The sequence below is a fragment of the Sander vitreus genome, chromosome 20, assembly GCF_031162955.1.
Source record: "Sander vitreus isolate 19-12246 chromosome 20, sanVit1, whole genome shotgun sequence".
NCBI classification, from domain to species: domain Eukaryota; kingdom Metazoa; phylum Chordata; class Actinopteri; order Perciformes; family Percidae; genus Sander; species Sander vitreus.
This window is the reverse complement of record NC_135874.1, coordinates 7114254-7137734: the sequence shown is the minus strand read 5'-3', so window position 1 is coordinate 7137734 and position 23481 is coordinate 7114254. Positions and strand designations below refer to the sequence as shown.

Below are 23481 nucleotides of genomic sequence, written 5' to 3'. Positions count from 1 at the left end.
TTCCCCTGCTGTCAACAGACTACAGACGGTATAAACAAATAACTGTGACACTTGCTGATATAAATAGAGCCTGGAGGCATGTTTAGCTGCTCCCCCATAAATACCTGGATGCTCTGTGTGTGTGTTTTTTTTAGCCTTTAATCTGAGAGGCAGAGGGAAAACACGCTGCACTATTTAAGACCTTGATTCCCATAAGATCATCCGACAGATATTTGTCTATTTCCACTGAGCTAGCAGGGAGGATAAACAATACATTTCTGGCTCAGTCAAACTAAAAGTCTGATAACCTAAAGCAAATTTTAACGACTTATCTCAAGTTGATGAAGTGTAGAAGCTGAATGGTAATTACCCACAACACAGACCCAGTAAATGTAATATTTATTTCACGCTGAGTATAATCTATATGTTTGCTCATACAAATCCAATATCTAAGTTGTAAATGCCTGCATCTCCTCCTCCATCAAATGCGTCGCTCATTAACCACTGAAGGTCAGGCCTGTACACAGCATGGCACTGTAATGCTGTTATATAATTCACAAAGAAAAGTCGAGGAATTGGATGATGGGTGGCCTCAGGCCAAAGCACAACTTACACAGTAAATATGGCAGAAACATTTACCATACATTATCTGAATTCACAGGAGAGATTACCTCACTGGAAAGGGATTTTAAAGACTTTTCACATCATTTAGCTTTTGACTTTCAATCATCCTTTGTCCAGGAATTACTCCGGATTAAGAAGCTGGAACGCCTTCCTGCTTAATGAGTCATTCTCCTTCTTAATGGAGATATAGTTATAAAAAGTGACAGCAAAAGTCTTACTCAACGGCTGCCTTCAGTAACAAGCTTCAAAATGCCAACACACACCAGCAGCTTCTCAGCCAACTGTCCTAGTTGAGCCGTTTGTTTAAAGGTCCCATGGCAAGAAAATTTCACTTTATGAGGTTTTTAACATTAACGTGAGTTCCCTCAGCCTGCCTATGGTCCCCCAGTGGCTAGAAATGGCGATAGGTGTAAACTGAGCCCTGGGTATCCTGCTCTGCCTTTGAGAAAATGAAAGCTCAGATGGGCCGATCTGGAATCTTTCCTTTATGATGTCATAAGGAGGAAGGTTACCTTCCCTTTCTCTACTTTGCCCACCGCACACAGCTGCCCAGAGAATTTGGCCCACCCATGAGGAAATAGAGCTACAACCATGGCCGCAAGCTGGTGAAGGCCACACCCCCTCCTCCTCAATAGCTACAGACAGAGAAATGGCACATCCTAAGTAAAGCTCATTGTGGGACTGGCTCTAGTGGCTGTAATTCTGCACCAAGACTGAATTTCGGGAAAGAGACTTCAGATACAGTATTAGGGGACCACTAAGGCCTATATAAAAGAGACTTCAGATACAGTATTAGGGGACCACTAAGGCCTATATAAAAGAGACTTCAGATACAGTATTAGGGGACCACTAAGGCCTATATAAAAGAGACTTCAGATACAGTATTAGGGGACCACTAAAGGCCTATATAAAAGAGACTTCAGATACAGTATTAGGGGACCACTAAGGCCTATATAAAAGAGACTTCAGATACAGTATTAGGGGACCACTAAGGCCTATATAAAAGAGACTTCAGATACAGTATTAGGGGGACCACTAAGGCCTATATAAAAGAGACTTCAGATACAGTATTAGGGGGACCACTAAGGTCTATATAAAAGAGACTTCAGATACAGTATTAGGGGGACCAATAAGGCCTATATAAAAGAGACTTCAGATACAGTATTAGGGGACCACTAAGGCCTATATAAAAGAGACTTCAGATACAGTATTAGGGGACCACTAAGGCCTATATAAAAGAGACTTCAGATACAGTATTAGGGGACCAATAAGGCCTATATAAAAGAGACTTCAGATACAGTATTAGGGGACCACTAAGGCCTATATAAAAGAGACTTCAGATACAGTATTAGGGGACCACTAAGGCCTATATAAAAGAGACTTTTTTTTTCTTTTTTTCCAAAAATAAAGTTATCTGCAATTATTTGGAAGCCAGTTAGTCTCCAGTCTGTATGGCAATACTGATCACCACCACTGGCTAAATGTTATCCACAAAGTGGTGACATGTGCATTGGCTGGACTTCAGCACTACATGGATGATGCCATATGAAGCATTCTAAAAATACTTCACAAATTAAAAATGATTAGGTTATTAATCCAAATAGTTTCCAAACGCATGGCTTGTTGTTGACGAAGAACCACTGAATGACTATTGTGTTTTTTTTACTCTGTCAAGATAACAATATTAACAAAAATCTTTTTTTGAAATCTGTGAGTCAATAAAGAATCCAGAACAACCTTTTCCTCAACCCTTTTTTTAAGTGACACATCCTTTAATATGTAAGGAATGATCAGGTGAAATATGTTTTTAAAAAGTAACATAGAGCTCAAACAGCAGAGATCAAAACTCGAACTCAGTGAACAACTTAAGCTCACGCACACACACACACACGCACACTCACACACACACACACACACCTTAAATCACTGGCACTGCCAGACATGTCAGAACAGAGTCAGCAGTCGATCCCTTCCCTCCCCGCCCAGCATTCAGGCTTGGACCGATCATGACTAACCCCACAAACTAGCAATCGCAGTGCAACACACCGCGGAGACGTCAACCCGACTATTACGTATGCTCGAAATAGAGCGGGCAGCCTTAAAGGAGAGGGTTAAACAATGAGCTGCAATTATATCAAACCCCAACCAAACCCTGTTGTTTTGTTTCTTCAGTTTTGACAGAATAAAAGGGATGTTGCAGGTGATCTGCTGATCTGTTTCCTGTGTGCAGCTTTTGAAACAGGATTGTCTGCTATTGTTTGCAGTGTCACACCTGAGGAGAGTCAAAAGACTGAGACTCAGACAGGAAAACGTCTTAACTGTGCAGGAAGTTAACCGCAGCATTTCATGATATAGGAAAAAAGTAAACTGTATTATTTGTAATATTTTAAAATATTGGCACTGTGTGTTCAACATACAGCTGCATGAATTAACCTCTCCCAGTCACTTGGTATTGTGCCACCATTTCCTTTAGCCACAGCCTGAAAAATGACCTCAATGGAAAGACAAAGTAAAGATCATGTAAGTCCATAATTTGGCCTGATTGTTCACCCGACGCCAAAACCTAAACAAGAATTTTGGAATTACAACTGTGATACTGAGGTATAAATATACTGCAAGGAGCTATTCCTAAACTCTAGTATCTGTTGTTACTGACCCAGTACCGAACCTGGGTCTCAGTAACACGATACCTACACCCAATCCTACCAAAATCAACAAAATATCCTACAGGAAACACGGAGCTGAAGTAAGAAGCGTGTGAGATAAGCAGATAATATCCTCACGGGGGGTGCTGGCAGGTTAAATCTCTCTGGTCCACTTCCTTGAAAGGACTCAAGCGAAGGCCAAGTAAGCAAAGGAAAATAAAACACAATCCTAGGAAAGGGGAGAAAGGGAGACAAATGCAGGAAGAAGAACTGACCCATTTTCTTTCTTCTGTCCCCTTTGGTGCTCTTGAGACATGGATGTGAGGAGTCATACAACATCCCTGCAGTTGCAGAAAAGGCATGCAACACTGATGTTGGTGGTTTTCTGTAGAGCAATTTCAGACTCAAATGGATATAATTCCACACGTTAAAAAATGCAAGGTAAATCTTTAAAAACTAATGGCCACTTCTCTGGTCTCTTTAAAAGCTGACTTTCAAGGTGAAAATCAAGGTTTGCATCCAAAAGCAGCTCCATGGACTAGATAGTGTAGCGTGATATAAATGGAGAGCCCAGGGCACCTGTATAACTTACACCAACAAGGACAATTGACTGCATACACACCCACATACCTACAGAGTGGAGATAACACATGCAATCGGACGGTAAGAGACAGAGTTTCTTCTTCTTCTTTATGGCAATAACAGTAATTTCGTCCACCCCCATTCCTGGGTTACGTTGTTCTGATACTCAAAATATGGTTCCTCTTACACCTTATCTTCAAGCAACAAGGCCGATGGCAGATTGAGCGATAAACTCAGGAGAGAGCATTTTATAAACAAGCTTCTGAAAACTGTATGAAAATCCCCTCCTAGCGTGAATCAGGGTTTTCCTGGAAGAATTTGCATAGCGAGGAGACGATTATGTAAAAGCGTATAACAGGTTATCTCCAATAGACGACGTATTGCACCACAGATGATTTCTTCTTCAGCTCAGGTACTGTGTCTTACAGTTTTTTGTATTCGTTGCGTAGTTTTAGCATCAGAGAAAGCGAGCCCCGGGGCTAAGGATTTAGTTGAGCTTTTGATGCTGAGTTTAATACAGAGGATAAATTGAGAAAAAACAACAATCCAGCACTTAGTGAAGCGTGTATGTAACAAGTAATGTCATACGTTGTTTTATTAGTAAAACTACACTAAAATGAAGGTTAAAAGCTCCAGAACGACAAGTGAGTACCATATCCGTTACTCATATAAAGTTATAAGTGGGAGGGGGGGGGGGATTGCCTTGTGCAATTATGGGCTATCCCATCCCATCACACATTCCAACAGATTCCTCTGAATGAGTCACTGACACACACACACCAACCATCTTTGTTAACACATTTCCTTTTTGTATCCTACTCAGGCAGCGCTCTTCCTGTCCATACAACACCTGCACCGTCTCTCTTCTATTCACTTTGTTTCAACACCGAGCCAGGACAGCATCGCAATCACAAAAACATGAGTTGTTTTTCTTCAGTTTTCCCCCACAGCTGGAGCAGGGACTTGGCTGATCTTTCACACACAATGTATGCCGGGGAATGGGCCACACAAGGTAGATGATTAGGCTACCATGTGTACTGGATGAGTTTCAAGTGTTAGCAATCCTTACAGGGGATACCATGATGGACTGTGCTGGCCATTACTTTTGATTTCATTTGTAAATTGCAACAAACATCATTGTGCAACATATGCAGTGTGCAACGTGTTTGATATTACACTAACAACCTCTTTATGACATGGCTAAGGGCGTATGAGTTACAAGTTAGTTAAAACAAGCACCCACAGGACACAAGTAAAGATAGCAAAGCATCCTCTTTGCCTCTCTGGGCCTTTATTAAGTCCCTAATAGCTCCAGGGAGTGCTGAACAGCTGACCTCTAACATCTCTGGAAACAGAGTGACATTATTATGATAATGCACAGCATGGGTCACCCAACCTATAGAAACGTTTTTAAGTTAAAGGTTTGTAGGAAAACGTGAGGATTTCCATTTCTTTTTTTCCTGCTTCCTCTCTGGTCTAATATTAAACAGAGGGGAAATTGTTGACATTCCTGAGTACTAAGAAAACAACTTTGCAGTTTGTTCTGAAAAAAAAAAGAAAAAGGGGAATTTGCAACTCCAGACAGGATTGGTTAGCATGGGTTACACATCATTTTGTGCCATTTAAGATATCTACTTTGCAGTACTGTTAAAGGTGAAGTGTGGATGTGTGGGGCATTGCTGGCATGGTAATGCCACAACAATAACAAGGGAGGAATTTGTACTACGTTCCCCAAAGAATTAGTTACTTTACTAGTAACATGATGCTATTACACGACATCTTCGCTTTTCCATAAGGGCACCTGGTTGGTTTTCGGGCGAAGTCAGTACGAGAAGGGTAACGTTACGTGAGGAAGTAACGTTAACGTTACACGGTAAAATAAGATAATATAAGATAAGATAATCTGTTTTTGTTGGTCCACAGAGGGGAAATGCAGGTGTTGCAACAGCACAAGACAGGAATGGGTAGATAGATAAGTACAAAATGAAATATAATAATTATAATATGAAGGCCTATTTACAACTACTAAAAGAGTAAAAGTAAATTAGCTATACAAGAGAAATTGAAGACGAGTTAGAGTGACAGTTACGAGGTAAAGTGACGATGGTAGATATGATTTATAGCAGCGAGTCTAGAATATGAGTTATGTAAACAGCGTAGGCTACACCAGAAATATAATATAGTAACGTTATATGATGTGGTAAGACAGTATAACATATTACCTTACCGGTGGTGTATATAGTTTATGTGCAATGTAATAGTAGTAATAATATAATATTAAAAAAGTGGGCAAACAAAAAGGTTATAAATCCCCATTAATCAAGTATCCTACTTTACCCGTTGAACGTGTTTGTGTCATGTCAAGTAAAGACAGAATGCCTCAACTAACAGTAACAACTCAACTTAGTTAACGTTTCTCATATTTCATGGCAACATTCCCTGTAAAATATCCTGGCAGCATCACCGTTGGTGAAGCAACTTATCTGTCCCAACTTTGCTTGGTGACGGCTTTGAAGACTTCAAAAATACTGCTACAAAGTGATATATAAACAAAATTACATAAAGCGACTTCATTTTTTTTCGAATTGCTGAAATGACGTCACAATTACTGCTAGCAAACCTCGTAGCTACCCGTTAAGACTCCCAGTGTGAAGGATTTAAAAACGGGATAAAAGCATCTCGACAGTAAAGCAAAACTCACCTTTTTAATGAGAAAACAAGTTATTCCTTTTAAAAAGTGTTAATCCGAACGGGTTAGTTTGGCGTTCTTAAAAAAAAAAAAAAAAAACACACAGAAGGAAAAGAAATCCAGTTTGTAAAGACTCAATAAGTTTCGGAAAGGAGTCGTAGTTCTTGCCGCCTTCGTCTAGAGCCACATTCTGTCCCCGCTGGAGCCCTAACAAGCAGATAGGAATACATGTGCGGTTGGTGGAAGCGGGAAAATGGGGGCGAGATAAAATTAAAATTAAGATTTTGGATCAACGACGCACGTACAAATTGTCACCGGAAAACGATTAATTGTTTTTAATGCAAAATGGACTCAGTAATATACTTAACCTTTTTAGTGTGTGTGTGTTTATGCCCTCTAATCTCGAGAATTGCCTTGCACCCCCCTAATGGAATCCACATTTGGTATCGCCCACGACTGCCTCTCATTCCATTCCTCTCTGTCGACTGTGTGTGCTGGACTGGAACTCAGTAACATTCATTTTGGAAGTCAGCGGGGAGAATAGTAACGGCGTCGCCCGTATGTATTAAAAGCGCGCTCAAAAAAGTTTGTGATTTAGGGCGGTTTATTTTTACGTCCGGATCATCAACACTGCAGTTTTTTTTTATATATGCCCTTCTGACCAGGACAATTTTGAAAACTGTAGTAACCCCTGTAATAAATATTTTCACAAGGATAAAGGAGGGATACCCCATTATAAAATACCCAATTATATGATATCATACGACATACAATTATCATAATGCAGCCTATCATAAGATGACTTTTTAACTAAATGAGAAGTCAAATTTTAACTGCCTATAGCGTATATAAATATTGTAACAAGGTCAAATTAACTTTAAATCAAAAGTCATTAAAATGAAACAGCCTGATATTAGTCAGTATCAATTAATATGCACTCCATCTTTACTATTATTGATTGGCTTATTTCAGAATCAGGTTTATTGCCAAGTAGGCTTTCACATACAAGGAATTTGCCTTTATCTTGGTGCATATCAAGCAAGTGCTACACAAGTCAAAAATCATGAATAGGGCAACCTAGCTACCGGCAGGATCGAGACAGGGACCAGGGTAGGTGAATTTAAACTATGTCTGAGTTGAAAACGCATCTTGTTGACGGTAAGGGCCCTGTTCATGTGGCACAGACATATTAATTGCATTTTGTGTCTGTTAAGAGGCACAAAAGCACTCTAAAACTTGCCCCGACCACTGCCGTTTTAGCTCAGGGGACGCTAGCTGCAGCTTCTCCGTGTTACCTGCACTGATTCAGGTCAGGGTTTTTTCTATCGAAAGTACTCGCGTAGCTATAGCGATCAAGATTAACGTAAAAATTGGCCAGAATTCTCCTTTAAAGAAGATTTCTTTTGCAGACTGTTGTGTTATGGTGCTTTCTAACTTCTAATTAAAACCTGAGCCAGGGGAACTAGGAATGTGTTAAGCCAAGAGGATGCTATGATATTAAAGCGCCGCCAACCTTACATAAGTAGGAAAAATGAAAGGCCCTTAGTGGACACCAGCTGTGCCATGATAATAAATCTACACATGCTCCATCTCCATGTTTATTAAGATAAATTCCTTGTATACTGAACCCTTATGTTTCTCCCAAAGCCCTGTCCTCCCCCTTCATAATGTCAGCCACTGGTTTTAAAGTGGGGAGCGACCCTCTTAGTTGACATGGTGACCTGTAATTAGTGCACAGAGGCCCAGACTCTGCTCAAAAACGGCTTGTCAGAGAGAGAAATGGAGTGCCAAACATAAAAAGGGGCGCGGAAGTGTGCCTGGTCAAGCCAGGCTAAACCCCCTCTAGCCCAGATTGCACACTGCTTTGAAGTGACATCAGAAAGGGACCTGTGAACAACAAAGCTATACCCAGAGACCATTACCTTAAAAAAAAAAGTAAAACTGCAGACCACAAATCCACAATCCCTGGTTTAGACACCAAACTGATCAGGTTACTGTCATGTTTGAAGCAGTGAAAAGAGTCAAAATGTAAATCTTATTGTCATTTGGTGTATGATTAGGAGTGGCATACAGGATCATGTGTGACACCCGTTATCGCTGGCAGTACCTCTTCAATTATGCAACATTCAAAACACTTTAATTCATAATCAGGGTTCCACGAGCAGTTTGCTCTGCTCTCTCTCACTCTATTCATCAGTTCCTTGTGGACTGCTCATATAAAGCCCCTTTGTCTTCTTAAACACAAACAAAAAAAACCTTATTGAAACACAATCCAAAACCACTGCCACTCCAAATATGACATATCTGACATGTTTCATGGCTTATATCCTACCCTCTTCCTTCCTCTAAAACTGCAGAGTGCTTCCAGTCTTTGTCTGCATCGCCCCTGTCTTGATTTGATTAGCTGTCTCTGGCAGGTGGTGGAGGTGCAGCGGGGAGCAGGTTGGGCTTTTGATGGTGGCAGTATCTGACTAATTGAAATAACTCCCTCTGTGTTTCTGTCTCCCCAGGGGAAGATGAGTAGCCCCCTCCCCTCACCAGACTTCAGTCATCATGGAGAGTCCTTGCCATCAGCCCTTTTCCTTGACTAAATGTGACACATACAGCTAGTCCAACTCCCAAAGGAATGTAAAAGCAAAACCTTTTTTTCTGTTTTGCTGAACTGTAACACTTAACCTAAAACGCAGAAACCATTTTTAGCCATTAACAGAAACTGAAACAACCAGAGAGAAAATATGTTATAACATATATATATAACAGCAAGAATGTCGTACGTATTATTCAAAGAAACTTAGATGATCAAGCGCATAAGGGTTCAGCCAGTGTATATAGTTTTAGTCACCTGGATCAGGTGACTAAAACTAAAACAACATGGCCAAAAGTATGTGGACACCAAATCATTACACCATTGTTTTTGAACATTTGATTGCAAATCCAAAGGCTATAACAGCCTCCACCATTCTGGTTTTAGGTTTTCCACATGATTTTGGAACATTACTGCTGCTCTTATTCAGCCACAGGAGTGTTGTTGAAGGGTAACGTACGCTGCCATCTCTTTAGTTCAAACTTAATTGTAGTGTAGTCACGGTTATTGCATTTAGAAGGTGTTGTGGTGTTGTTAGAAGTAATGCATTCCTTAGATTTATTGGAAACTTTATATGATCTGCACACTACAACAGTTATGCATATTTGAACTGAAGTTGTTGGCCCTTTTATTTTTTTTTATTTTCTGATTTGCCTTCAAAAGAATGCTTGTAAATTGCTGCAGTTTGAATCTGACAACAAGCATGTGTTTTTGAAACTCCTTGGAGCTCGGACATGAAATCTAAGAAGCCGTGCATTCGGTCAAAGTGCAGCAGATGTTGTCTAATTGTGGTCATTTGGTGCTCTGTTATGTAAGAATACATTCCATTATTAGAGAGTAATGTTGGATCAAGAGTTGCGGAAGCTCCTCGGTTTTGAGTGCCATATCAAACAGTACTACAGTATCTGTATGATTGCCGGTCATGTTTATTTTATGTACTTTTTTTCAATGAGTTTGAATGCGGATCCATTCTGAGGCAATAAGGCAGATGGCTGGTCAGTTGCGTGATATCCTTGATTTAATATTCTCACCCCTCAGGGAAATATCAGGGAAATAGGGGAGGGGTATCTACTTGGAAGATAAATTACAAAGTGTTATGGGGAAAGGAAGGCTACAAGGTGTACTCCAGAGTACAGTAAGTAAAAGGAACTTTGGCATCTGGCAATATTCTAAGGAAAGTGCAGCTGTAATTCTGAAGCCCTGATGTGCTATAAAGTTAGCTGAAGCACAGTACTGCAGAAGATCCCAGCAGGCAAGCAGATAGATGAGGGCATTGATCTAAATTATTGTACCACAGCCCTCTTCAGATACTGTCTGAGAATCCATTAATTGTGCACTGTTAATGGCATAATAAGCAGAAATACTGGAGCAGAGATTGGACAGCTTGTTATATTGTCTAATTATTAAACACACAAAACTTGTGGTGCAGCTTTTGATAGCAAATGCCAGTAATGGCCAAAGAATTTCCCCCATTTTAACATTGTTTGTGCTCATTGTTGATAAAATGTGATTCACCAACAGCACTTGTGGTTTTTTCTTTCATTGTTTAGCCGAAACAATTGCTGCTGTATTTGCTGACACAAAAGGGCCAAGCATTTGCCGCTAAAACATTCAAGTCATACTCACTTCTGCACAGTCACCAGCTTGTTTCTCAATGCACAGGCAGAGAGAGAGAGAGAGAGAGAGAGAGAGAGAGAGAGAGAGAGAAATGTATAAACAAGGGAAGAAAGTGAGAGTGTAATGGTCAGGGGGTGGAGGAGTGCAAGTCACCAGATGGTACAGTGAAAAGAATACACAATGGTAACACTACACTGGCTTCATTCACTGTGCTTATGTAAGCCTATACCACAGTATATATGCAGCTCAGATGCAGAATGTAGCATTATGTTGGCATCACAGGCTTGGGACGTCATCTGAAAAAACATCCCTTTAATACTGTTACATACAAAATATACTGTATTTTATTTATAGATAGACAGGTACAGTTTTTACCTTCAGTATTGGAGGTCAATTTGGAAGGTCATAAATTAAAGGATAGTTTTAGTTAATTACAATTTGGGTCTTATGTTTGTTGCTTATGCCGCCATTTCCATTGGTCATCATGATAATATTTCACTCGCCACAGTAAGATCTGTTAAAACAACGCTAAAATAAAGTCTGTTGGGGCAAGAAACTCAATGGCCAAACATAAAAAAAAATCTTATCCAATAAATATCCAAAAATAATTATTCTTGAGTTATCTTTAGCTAGGCAGGTTTCTAGTTCAAGTTTTTTGTACCTGTTTTTAACAAAGACTTACCTTATCAGAGTTATCTGTACATTAGTTACAGAGTTACATTAGTCCAGTTTGTTTGTCCATCGGTTTGTTGGTTTGGAGGTTTGGAGGTTTGGAGGTTTGTCTGTCAGTATGGTTACGGAGAAACTACTGGTCCGATTTTCATGAAACTTGGTGGAAGGGTGTTGCATGAGCCAAGGAAGAACCCATTTCATTTTGGAGCAGATCCAAATCCCAGAGCGGATACACAAATTATTTTTCACTTTCGTTAACATTGCGAGATAGGGCATTTGTGCTGCATGTGGTGTCGGAATAATCACACTTAAATTTCACACTGCATTAAAATTGTGAGAAAGGGCATGCCTTGAAGGAAGTCTGTCCTCTCTCGGTGCCTTTCTAGTTATAAAAAATAATCACTTAAGTAATCACATAAGAAAGCGTTTTGATTTTGCCATTTGTGTCAACCATTTCCATAAATATTTGTTGGCTGAAAAAAAAAAAAAATTAAAAAGTGCATCAGAACTGGTATTGGGCAGAACGGACTAACCTCTGTCCCATTAGCATCTGCAACACAGTGAGTATTTTCTTAGTGGGTTCTTTCATTGGACTTTCTAAAATGCTGAAACATGATACTGAGGTTTTCTGTCCATATTCTGAGCTCAAAGGGCATCATCTCAAATCTTAACACACCAGGATAAAACAACCATTATTTTGTTAGCATCCAACCCACTGAAACACAGACTAGTGTCATTTTTAAGTACTCTTCCATGCCTGTACTCATAGCGTCACATGTTACTCTTCTATTTTGCATCATCACTGAGAATCATCTGGTTTCATCTCAATATGTGCGATGTGCCCTGAAGAAATATGAGCAGGTTACAGTATGTTTTATGTGTGTGTTCTGAGTGCAGAAGCGTTTTGTTTTGTTTTGAAATGGCATCCACGTGGCTAATGTAGCAACACGGGGTCGTGCTAGAAGCTGTGAGTCAATACGGGCCAGATCGAAGCGCCAGCTGTCATACCTGGCCTTGTCCCTGTGCATTCACACAGCCACATGGCACTTTGTCAGCTCTGCTGTGGACACTGCATTCGTCATAAATATCCACCAGTACTAAACCTGCTTTTCAATTAGGGAAAACCATAATCAATTAAGTAGGCCTAATTGCAGTGGTGTTCTTACACTACATTTCCCAGAGACAATTGTGTGTGTCCTTGAGGTCTAACAAATGTATGAATTCCCATCCTCATAAAACATTAAAAAGACGTAAAAAAAAATGCAGCATACAGTGTTTACAGTGATCTTTTCTAGCTCTAGACTTCTTCTTCAGTCTTTGCAGGCACATTGCGAAGCTTGTTTACGTGTCACCAATTAAAAACGACAGCAGAAATGTGTATAGCGTCGTCCCTGTGCTTGATTTCTTATGTGTGTGCACAATAAAACAAAACAGAGCTCCACTCTTTAAAAAAAGAAGTGCTCCACGGCACTGCCAGTGGTCAAAAATTCCACAAGGTATGTTTAAATTGCAGTTGTATTAATAGATATTTCCAATTCTTATTGTATTCATCCGATGTTGCTAAATGTGACAACCTTTTGTACCATTTGCCTTCATTTTGTACCAATCATTTGTTCAGAGTCGGTGTCACATTCTCAGATTTCACTTTCAAACAGTCAAACATTGATCGACACTTTCATCAATCACAGCATCACGGTCATAAAGATCACTGATGGCTATATGTTCTAAATTATTAATTGCAGTACCGAATGCAGTTCTGAGAATAATATTTATATGCGCTTTGCCCATGTGTGGCCTCTCAGACCACTAAAAGATCAGGACAGAGAGTATTGAACTACTGTGATAGATGGCTAATGGACCTTTTTATAACAATCGTAAACAATTATTGATTTTCTCTGTCTGTCAGTGTCGGTTCAACTTTTCTGGGATTTGCCAGAGCCAGAGCTCAAGGACTCAGTTTAACTTGATGCTGGTCAGTCACAGTTGGTTTTTGTGCCTTTGAGCAAGGTTAGAGAAGGAATGGATGGATTGTTGGCTATCCTCTGGCTAAATTCAAGCTGAGTTCAACAGAGGCTTTGTCCTTGTAACAACCAGATTTCCTCTTCTGCTTGGGCTGCGAATAAATGTCTTCCATGCCAATATGAGTCCTTGCAGCATGTAGTTATTGTAAATATGGGTCACACTTTATTTTACGCTATATTAATAAGGTTAATAGGCAGTACTTGGTATCAAATTAGACTAAAACTAGGAAGAATGTGGTCTTTATTAGACAGTAAATGAACACAGTTGTACTCTAAATAGACACCATACACCTAAATTATGCTGCAACTAGAAACCACATGTATTGCCGTATTGAACCCCAAATATACTATACTTAGACCCTGTTATACCAAAGTACACACTAATTAGAAACCAAATATCAGGCATAGCCTTTTAGTGACATTTGTTGTTTATTAGAAGAAAACTATTGCTAAGTAATGTTGAATGTAATGTCAATTTCAAACCAAATCAAGTCACCTCTGGTTGCTGTTTCACACAGTCCCTCATAGCCTGGATGCTCTCCGGAGGTGGTTAGCCTACATAGCCTTATTATATCATTAAGACATCAGAACATTTAATGCCATGTCCCTATCGGACCACAGTAACATAGCTATAGAAGCTATTTCCCAGTTACATCCTTACAAAAGGGTAATTAGCGACACATTAGAACAGAACAGACCACATTATTTTATATTGTTTTGGTCTAATTCGATACAAAGTATGGCTTATTACATCTTATTAGTGTACTGTTAAATAAAGTGAGACCAAAATATATATTCGCCACACCTGGGGCTGGTGTACAGGTCGTGCTATAAATAACTACCATATATTAATATTATGTGTTGTCTGGCAGTCAAGGTTAAAGTGTGTCAGTGAAAAGCTCCTGAGCAAGCAGTTGCCTTGTGACTGATGTTGTGTGCAAAAACACAGGACACCTTGAAACCCCCCCCCCCCAACCCCCTTTAATTAATCAGCTAACGTTACCCAAGTTACGGGCGATTAGCTGCTCTCTGAAAGACTAGAGTTTATTGTTACTTCCTAAAGTGAGAAGCACATCCGGAGTCCATTAACATGTATTAAGATGTTTACCTTTTGGTGAAATCAGCAGCTCTCAGTCAGCGGGTTATTGTCTGTCCCGCCACAGGTCACTGGTTGTTCCTGAGTCATAAATCACCCTGTCCAACATCTCGCATCAGGTTTTACGGCGGATTGTCACATCGGGGATTAGAATATCTGTTGTTGTGTGTATCAGGGATTAGTGTTGATTGTAATCACTGATCCTTCCCGGCCGTAGAGGTCACAGAGCCAGGGGCCATGGAAAGACAACAAAACAAACCCCCTCACGTCCTCCATCTCCTCCCCACCCCCATTGCATGGAATGTGCATGTATGTTTGCTCCGGCCCCCCCCATTGTTAACTCTCAGAATCTGCACCACAAATGTTGCACTAACTAATGTATCATCCCAGAGAATACATGTCATTGTCAACACACGCAACGCAACACAACAACACAGCAGGTTAATGTTCTGACAAACAGCGCTTGCATGCTGAACATGGGTAGGTCAGTGTGGCACTGTGCTATCTGCAGACTATTGAAGCGTGACCCCTCCTCCTGTTACAACTGCAATAAAAACATTCTCTGAATATGTGAGTTGGGGGTTGAGTGCAAAGTAAGAGTGGGGATCCTTACAAAAAGACTTCACTGAAATATACACCTTAACAGCGCCGGGATTTTGGGTTACAAATGTACAAACCCTGTCCAGACGTTTTACTCTGCTCATTGCCATCTGGCAGGTCTCAGTGGCCATTTGTATGGGTCATCAGCTGGAGTGATCAAGACCAAAACTATTTTACAGGTGACTGGTTAATCCAAAGCCACAAGCCAATTGCAAGAACTGTGGCAATAGCTGAGCACAAAAAATTTCGGCTGTCTTCTGAAGCACAAAAATGTTAATTTAAAGTAGCATTCATTAATTTGGAGGAACAGAATAAGCTGTAAACACAACATTGAAATATTTTCACCTACGTAAATTGATATAGCAAACAGTTGCCTATTTACACGCTCAGACACGCAGCAACATGAGGTTTCATTTGGAGTCGTGTTTCTGGCCACCTGAATCAACGTAGGTCCATTATTCTCGCTCCCTTTAACTCTGTTGTAGTGTCTACCAGAGTGTCTCTTTAGCTGCTAAAATGCTCCACTTTGTTCATCAGTTTGGCAGTGTGCAGTGGGTTTATCAGAGCTTTTATTTGCTGATTTCCGGCGGCTTCTGGAAACAACGCTAATAAGAGAAGCGAGAATAAACCAAACAATCCAAAAAATCCAAAGAAGAAGCTGTAAGACGCTAACATGCTCCGTAGAGCTGAGGGGAACTGCAACGTCAGGTGACAAAAAGTTTGTAGTGTAGTACTGTGAAATGTGTGTAATCTGAAGCTTAATTCACTCATACATCAGGTTTAAAACCGCCAAAGCCATTTCAATGAGCATAACCCTGAAGCTATCTCTGACGTTTTCGTTTAGTGGTTAAATCTAAGTGCTTATCTATTCATTTAAAGATTTCTTCATGTTTTCCTGGTAAAGGTGACAGTGATCTGAAGCACATGTTCAGATCAAAGATGAAAAGTATCACCATCAGATCTGACACTTCCAGCTGTGGTGTGAATCTGTCTCCTTTGGCTTCCATCTGTCCTGTTGTTTTTACGCAGCAGTAGACCATCTGGCAAAAGCTGACATGACATGCACAATGTCAAAAGAGAAGCTTAAATCCTGTCATCTTCGTATCATAAGTCACTTATGCTGAGCAGAGAGCGCAGGGTCACGGTACAACGACAAAAGATGCCAAGTGTCTCTCAGGGCATAACATCCTTGAGCAGCCTGGCTTTTATTATCTGCGCTGAGTCTAAATCAGAGTCCTTGACTGTATCCTGTAAACCAAAAGCGTTAGTATAACACAATCTACACGACAGGACAAAACAGGATAAAATAGAGGACATGTTGAAAAGACAAAAAGGCTATAGAGAGACTACTGTGCTGTGTAGAGGAAAAGGACAGGGGGCAAAGGCAAATATTTACCCGCACTGGAGAGGTGTTTGGGTTTCGGGCACCTCGTCCAAAGTCCAGAAACTTAAAACTTCCATTCCCCAAACTCTCTCTGGCATTCGAAACCGAAACAGGCAATACCAGCGAGTGCAAACATAAATCCCAAGTGAGAAGACTGACCCGACAGGTGTTTTTGACCCTGGATTCCTACATATGTGTCACTTTTGTTGCTAGAATGAAGAAAGATATGATGCCTGTCTGCACGCACGATTATAAATCCTGTTGATGCATGTCGTCAAGGCTGGGAAAGCTTCCACACCATTCCCTGTCAGAAATACTAGCGATATAGAAAAACTAACTGTCCTCCCACATGTTTGACTCCCTGTGTGTTGTGTCTCACAGGCAGAGATAGCGGCTGTGCCAGCTGGATTAAATTTACTGACACCGGGTGGGTGAGGTTTTCAAGGATTAGACAATGAATCAGCATAATTACTGATAAGAGACAACTCTTAAATCCTAATGTTAATATCACTATATTTAAGAGCGCTACTTGACATGTTCATATGACACCTAAGTGGAAATATTTTTGCGTTTAATCCTCCGACTCAGTCAGTGTGCTATTCTTAGAGATACTGGATTCACAACTCTATATGAACTTTTTAATATACTCTTGGTTGCCTGCACAGACATCAAAATAAAAGACACCACCCTCCAAACACTTTGAGTGCTATGTATCACTCCTACTTTAGCCCCTTGCTTAGCTACGAGCAAATGGACAATAGCTTATTGTGTTTTTATGTTTCACGCGTTGCAGCAAAAATAATTCCATATTGTGGGACAATACAAATCTGAACTGACCTGAATGCATACATCATCATGTCACAAATAAAAAAAAGCACTCATGCACATGATTTTGTAGTGACCAATGTACGCGTCTTGTCTCATGTCTTGTGCATTCTCTGTTTCTAATATTCAAAGGTAAAATGAGTATACCTCTCTTTCCCTGGTGGAACAAAAACACAGTGTGCATGTTCTCTATCGAGACATTGATTTAGCAATGGGGAGAGACAGGAGCTGAGAGGTCAGGCTCTTTTCGTCTACGAGGGACGTATTGAGTGAAGGGAGCGTCCTGTTCTGTCTGCATCATTGGCTCACACAAAGACTCAATGTTTGCATCTTATGCATCCCTCTAAATACGTCCCACACTGTCAAGAGAGAAGCTAAAAATAGCAGCCTGAATGAAATGTTTTAAAGCCCTTGGGCTTGTGCGAGAGAGGCACATTGGTCCTTCTGTGCACTCAAAGGTTTAAAGGTTTGTACTATTTTTTTCATGTAACCGCAATAATGTGAGGAACACTGTGTAGGACATAAAAAAGGACAACAAACTGATTTAGCACTGAGGTGAATGAGTACAACTAACCAGCAAATCACCCTGCTGCGTTTCAATACTTTAATTAGCAACAAATTGCATTTTCAGATTGCTTTCCTTCCTTCCAGGCAAGCATTTTTTTTGGTTAATGTAAGTTAAGCATGAAATGACATTTTGAAACTTTATTAAGTGAGGTAATTCGTTACATTTTGTCTGCTTTATTGTGTAGGGTAATGCAGCTGTGAGCAGGGATCATTCTTCTTGGTGTGTTCAAGGGGCCTCCGATATATCAGATTTGAGAAAGGGAAAACATTTTTTTAAATATCAAAGCAAAATGTAAAAATAACTAATTTCTCCAAATGATGAGAGAAAGAAATTCCAAGTATCTCCATTTCCAGTCTGTGTTAAAATTTAGGGAAATTATGTATTAAAAGAAAGTTATGATATGCATTGGGAAGTGGTTGACAGTTAGTTCAGTAGGCCTGTACTGTGATTTCAAGTTATTGGGGGTAGACATGCAAAGCTAACAGTATGATCCTTTAATCATACGTATTATTTATTTTTATATAATTTTTATTTTCTAAAGCGACAATATATATAATTGACTAAAGCCAAGTACCGCAGCATTTTATATATTAAGCTTGTTTGGACTGCCCATACATTTATACAAATACAAAAAACTCAACAATAATACATACATATGGCAGAACATGTCAACAACGATAGAACAAAATTGGCATAAAACTCAATGACAATCACCTTATCATTCATGACTATTTCATGACTTGTGTTTTACACGCTAATAAGCTATATTTACAGCAAATGCATTGCTGTGTCTAATTAATACATTTAATAACAGCTCCATTCAGGTTTACCAGTTCCAGGCTGCTGGTGTTGTCTATGCCTTATATACTTAATTGGAATGGGGCCATGGTTAATGTCATTCATTACACCTGATATGTGACACGTCAAACTAGGTCGATGAAAGATTCAAAATCTCTGCCACATTTGGTGGATTTTCTTTTCACTGGCAATGTAATCTGGGGTAATTGCCACTGGGTGAAATAATATGTATTGTCTTGCCCAAGGACACATGACTGTGATGGACAAGCACTGCTTGTTTCAGACACCAGGTCATCCATACTTACTGACTAAACACTAAAGACTTGATGGTTTGTTATAGTCAGTAATTGTAGGGTTGTAGTATGTGACATCGACAGAGTGCAGGGTCATTCATATCTGACATCAGGGAATGGTGGCGGGGGTGGTGCCCAACTCCCCCGCACCCCGCTGCCCGTCAATTACATCACCATCTGATTACATCATCTCCCACTGGGACTGGTGAGATATTGGCCCTCTGCGGTGGCGTCCTGTCTGTAACACAGCCCAAGATGCTGTTGGATAAACTGTGGACGTCTGTTATTGTCTCTTTGTGCTTCTTAGATCTGCCATTCTCTCTGTTATAATGCAACATAACTGCAAAGAGAGTTCAGTCCAAGTGAGCGGCTTCACTTGCTCTGTGGCTGCCTTGAAAGCAGACAGTAATCTCAACATTGACTGAAGCAATGAAATACAAGAATGGCCAAAGCTTTGATCATGTGTCTCACGCAGCTTTAAGCCTGTTTTTACCCTTCAGGTAAAATTTCACTCACTTGAGTGTGATGTTACATAAGCTCTAATCATTCCCCAAAGTGTTTCGCATCGGCAATGCACAGGTCATCTGAGCATGACTAACTTTATTATCAATTGTGCTGTTTTTATTTATGCTTGTTAGTATTGAAAGGTGCTTTGATATCATGGCAGATAATGTTAACATTTTTACTCTTAATTGACGGTGATAGTATTCTAACATTTGCTAAGGCTGATGGGAATGTTAGGCTATTAGTTTTGCAGATATTTGGTCATAAAGTATACTTGTCACTGGGTGACATGCTCCTTCATTAACAGGGATACTACAAATTATTTTTGAGTGAATCCCACATAGTACACTGTACTACTGCCGTTTATTCACCAAATATATATTGATCCGCAGCTGAAAAAAAATCCCCAACAAATGCTATATTTATTAGTGTTTGAGTAACCTTTTCTTTGTGTCCATCTATTTTAGGACACTATTTAGCCGTTTTTTTAAAACACGACAAAGTTGTGACCTGTATTTACCCCTAGCTGGAAGTCAGAAAGTATTAAGAGATGGACTAACACTTTGTTTGGGAACACCAGCCTTATCTTTTAAACAGATGGCATGCTGCAACATTTAGCCGGTGGTCTCAAAATCATTTTCAGGTGGAAATGAACACGAGAGAGCCGAGTCTGTCTGTACGCCAGTGTTTATCTCACTCTAGCCATAGTTAGTTTTTAGTTTAATGAGAGAAACTGGCTGACAATGGCTTGTCGTTACTGTTACAACAGCTAATGCGCATAGAGCAAACAATGAAAAGGGGATTTTTGTAGGAAAAGAATGTAGCATAACCAGGCACTTTGTATGCAACGGGTCAGACTGGGGCTCCACTGTTCAGCCAAACACTGCACTTGCTAATTGCGAGATTGCAGAGTTAAGTTATTCTGCTTTGAGCGGTTCAACAGCTTTGTCTGTTTGAGCTGAGTACTTTAGAGCTGACTTCAACTTTTTCTTCTGCATAACTTTTTTTTAAAATATTTTCTCCAACAATGATTCTTTGTTTTGTCAGCTTGACATTTTTGAGCAAATAAAACTATTCATCATCCTGTTTTGGTGCCTCAATTTGTTTTATACGGTTCAGTGTGGGCAGATAATTGCGTTCATACGCAGTAAATGTCATCAAACAATGAAATTACTAGAATCAGGAAATCACTTTTTTTAAATTATTCATTGTCAGCTTTCAGATGCCTCTTCAGCCTTTCGGAAAAACTAAATGGAGGAGACACTGAGGAAACAAAGGAAGGGGAACAGCACACTTTTCTTTGTTCCAGATGAACTGTGTTTCTACGTGGGATGATGTCGGCGTCAGTAATTTCACCTGTCATTACCCTCACAAATAGAAATCCCTGTTTAATCAGCATTTCCATGACCGGTTGCCTACATTAGTACAAAAAGCTGGAGCTAATGATGGAAAAGATTGTTTTTTTCAGAGACACACACACACACACACACACACACACACACACACACACACACACACACACACACACACACACACACACACACACACACACACACACACACACACACACAGGGTCATCCTACTAGAGAGTTTTTGATGTGCCGGTTCTGTCTTGTGGTTTTTTGTAGCTTTTGTTCTTTGTAAAACCCTTCTTGATGTTTTTTTTAAAGTGCCTCAGAAATAAATCCGGACTTCATTTTCCACACCATTGCATGAGATCTTACCCTCTTTTTTACCCTGTTTACTCAAATTTCCTGAAAAGCCTCTTTGAAAGAAACTCAATGTCATGTCACATCTGAAGACCTTTGCATTGATCGACTTGATCCAAGATGTTTTGTGCTTCATACAAATGAGCAACAGGCTTCGGAAGACCAGAGAGGAGCCACTTATGACAACAGAGCCCGATTAAGGAACTCATGAGTGGAAGTTTCCTGGCTGCTTGTCAGACGTAATGAGCAAAGTGAAGAGTTATGATTCTCCAAGTGAATGAAATGAGCGTTGTGTGTGACTCATGCTGTGACTCTGCCTCCCTCAGTAGAGCCAGCAGGAGGCTCGCCCAGCACAGCAGCTGCTTGTCTCTGTCTAAACAACATCCATAACACGCTGTATATCAACCACAAACTGCTTATGTTTTCAAATCTATCAGGAAGACATATTGTCGTCCTGCAGATTAGCTCCAACTTTCCAAAAACTCCTGGGGAAGGAAATTGTCTTGCAGTCTTTTCATAGCATAAGTTACATATCCATATCACAAAAAATGTTGGAATTAAGTATGTATCTTCTACTATTCAGTCCATGTCAACTCCTGATTTTTTTAAAACATGCAAATAATTGGCAAAAGCTCCTAAACTCAATTTTCCATGTCTAAATAAGTAACTTTACACTTTAACTTTACATCTGGCTAACTTAGTTTTTATATAATCTTTTTAGCTGAACACAAGTGCTGGGTCTGAAAATGACAGTAATGAGAGCAATGAGACTGGAAAGTTGTGGGCTGTGAAACTAAAACAATTAGCTAAAAGATGCCTCAAAGGTCAGAGGGGAATTGCAGAGGTGTTTGATAATTGTCTGTGGTTTCATCACTACAAGCCTTTACACATGCATATTGTCATTTGATTCATAATTAATAAAACAAATTGATTATAGCAACTTTAAAGATTTTTTTCCAGACTATATCGACGTTACATATATAGTATATTATTATTATTATTATTATTATTATTATTAGTATGTGTTCATTCTGTGCTTTATTGAAGCTATATCTGTAGAAAATAATTTGGATTTTCTGTGGCTGCATCATTGGGGCAAATATATCATATTGTATTTCTTTAGTATTATTTCTTTACACATTTTCCTGTGATTTAGTCTGACATTTGGTCACTTTACAGACTATGGAAACTTGACAAGAAGTCCTGTGAGTTTAAACAAAGCTTAGCCACAAAGAGCAGGACTGCACATGAAACACAATCAACTTCTCAGGTAAAAATCCTGTCGATTTGTACTAAGAGCCATATTTTGAGCAATAATCTTAGACATTAAAGTGCTCATATTATGCTCATTTCGGCCGCTTGTACCCTGGATCTTGTTCTTTCGGTCATGACCCAGTCTTCATGACCATAGGTGAGGGTAGGAACAAAAACTGACCGGTAGATTGAGAGCTTTGCCTTCTGGCTCAGCTCTCTTTTCGTCACAACGGTGCGATAAATTGAATGTAATACCGCACCTGCTGTGCCGATTCTCTGACCAATCTCCTGCTCCATTGTCCCCTCACTCGCGAACAAGACCCCAAGGTACTTGAACTCCTTCACTTGGGGTAAGGACTCATTCCCTACCTGGAGAAGGCACTCCATCGGTTTCCTGCTGTGAACCATGGCCTCCGATTTAGAAGTGCTGATCCTCATCCCAGCCGCTTCACACTCGGCTGCGAACCGATCCAGTGAGTGCTGAAGGTCACAGGCCGATGATGCCATCAGGACCACATCATCTGCAAAAAGCAGCGATGAGATCCCCAGCCCACCGAACTGCAACCCCTCTCCACCCCGACTACGCCTCGATATCCTGTCCATAAATACTACAAACAGGATTGGTGACAAAGCGCAGCCCTGGCGGAGGCCAACTCTCACCTGAAACGAGTCCGACTTACTGCCGAAATGGGTTTCCTCAGGAGGGTAGCTGGCGTCTCCCTTAGAGATAGGGTGAGAAGCTCAGTTATCCGTGAGGAGCTCGGAGTAGAGCCGCTGCTCCTTTGCGTCGAAAGGAGCCAGTTGAGGTGGTTCGGGCATCTGGTAAGGATGCCCCCTGGGCGCCTCCCTAGGGAGGTGTTCCAGGCACGTCCAGCTGGGAGGAGGCCTCGGGGGAGACCCAGGACTAGGTGGAGGGATTATATCTCTAACCTGGCCTGGGAACGCCTCGGGATCCCCCAGTCGGAGCTGGTTAATGTGGAAGTTTAAGGGAAGTTTGGGGTCCCCTGCTGGAGCTGCTACCCCCGCGACCCGACCCC

At 40.4% G+C, this 23481-nt stretch overlaps 1 protein-coding gene across 1 annotated transcript in view; it reads right to left on the bottom strand.

Annotated features, from left to right (window-relative positions):
* The window catches only part of frmd6 (FERM domain containing 6), a 32583-nt gene extending 25853 nt beyond the window's left edge, over positions 1-6730 (bottom strand). Inside the window, exon 1 of the mRNA XM_078277399.1 lies at positions 6532-6730. The gene's annotated coding sequence lies outside the window, so the exon portion shown is untranslated. The remainder of the gene's footprint in view (positions 1-6531) is intronic.
* Positions 6731-23481: the final 16751 nt, after the last annotated feature.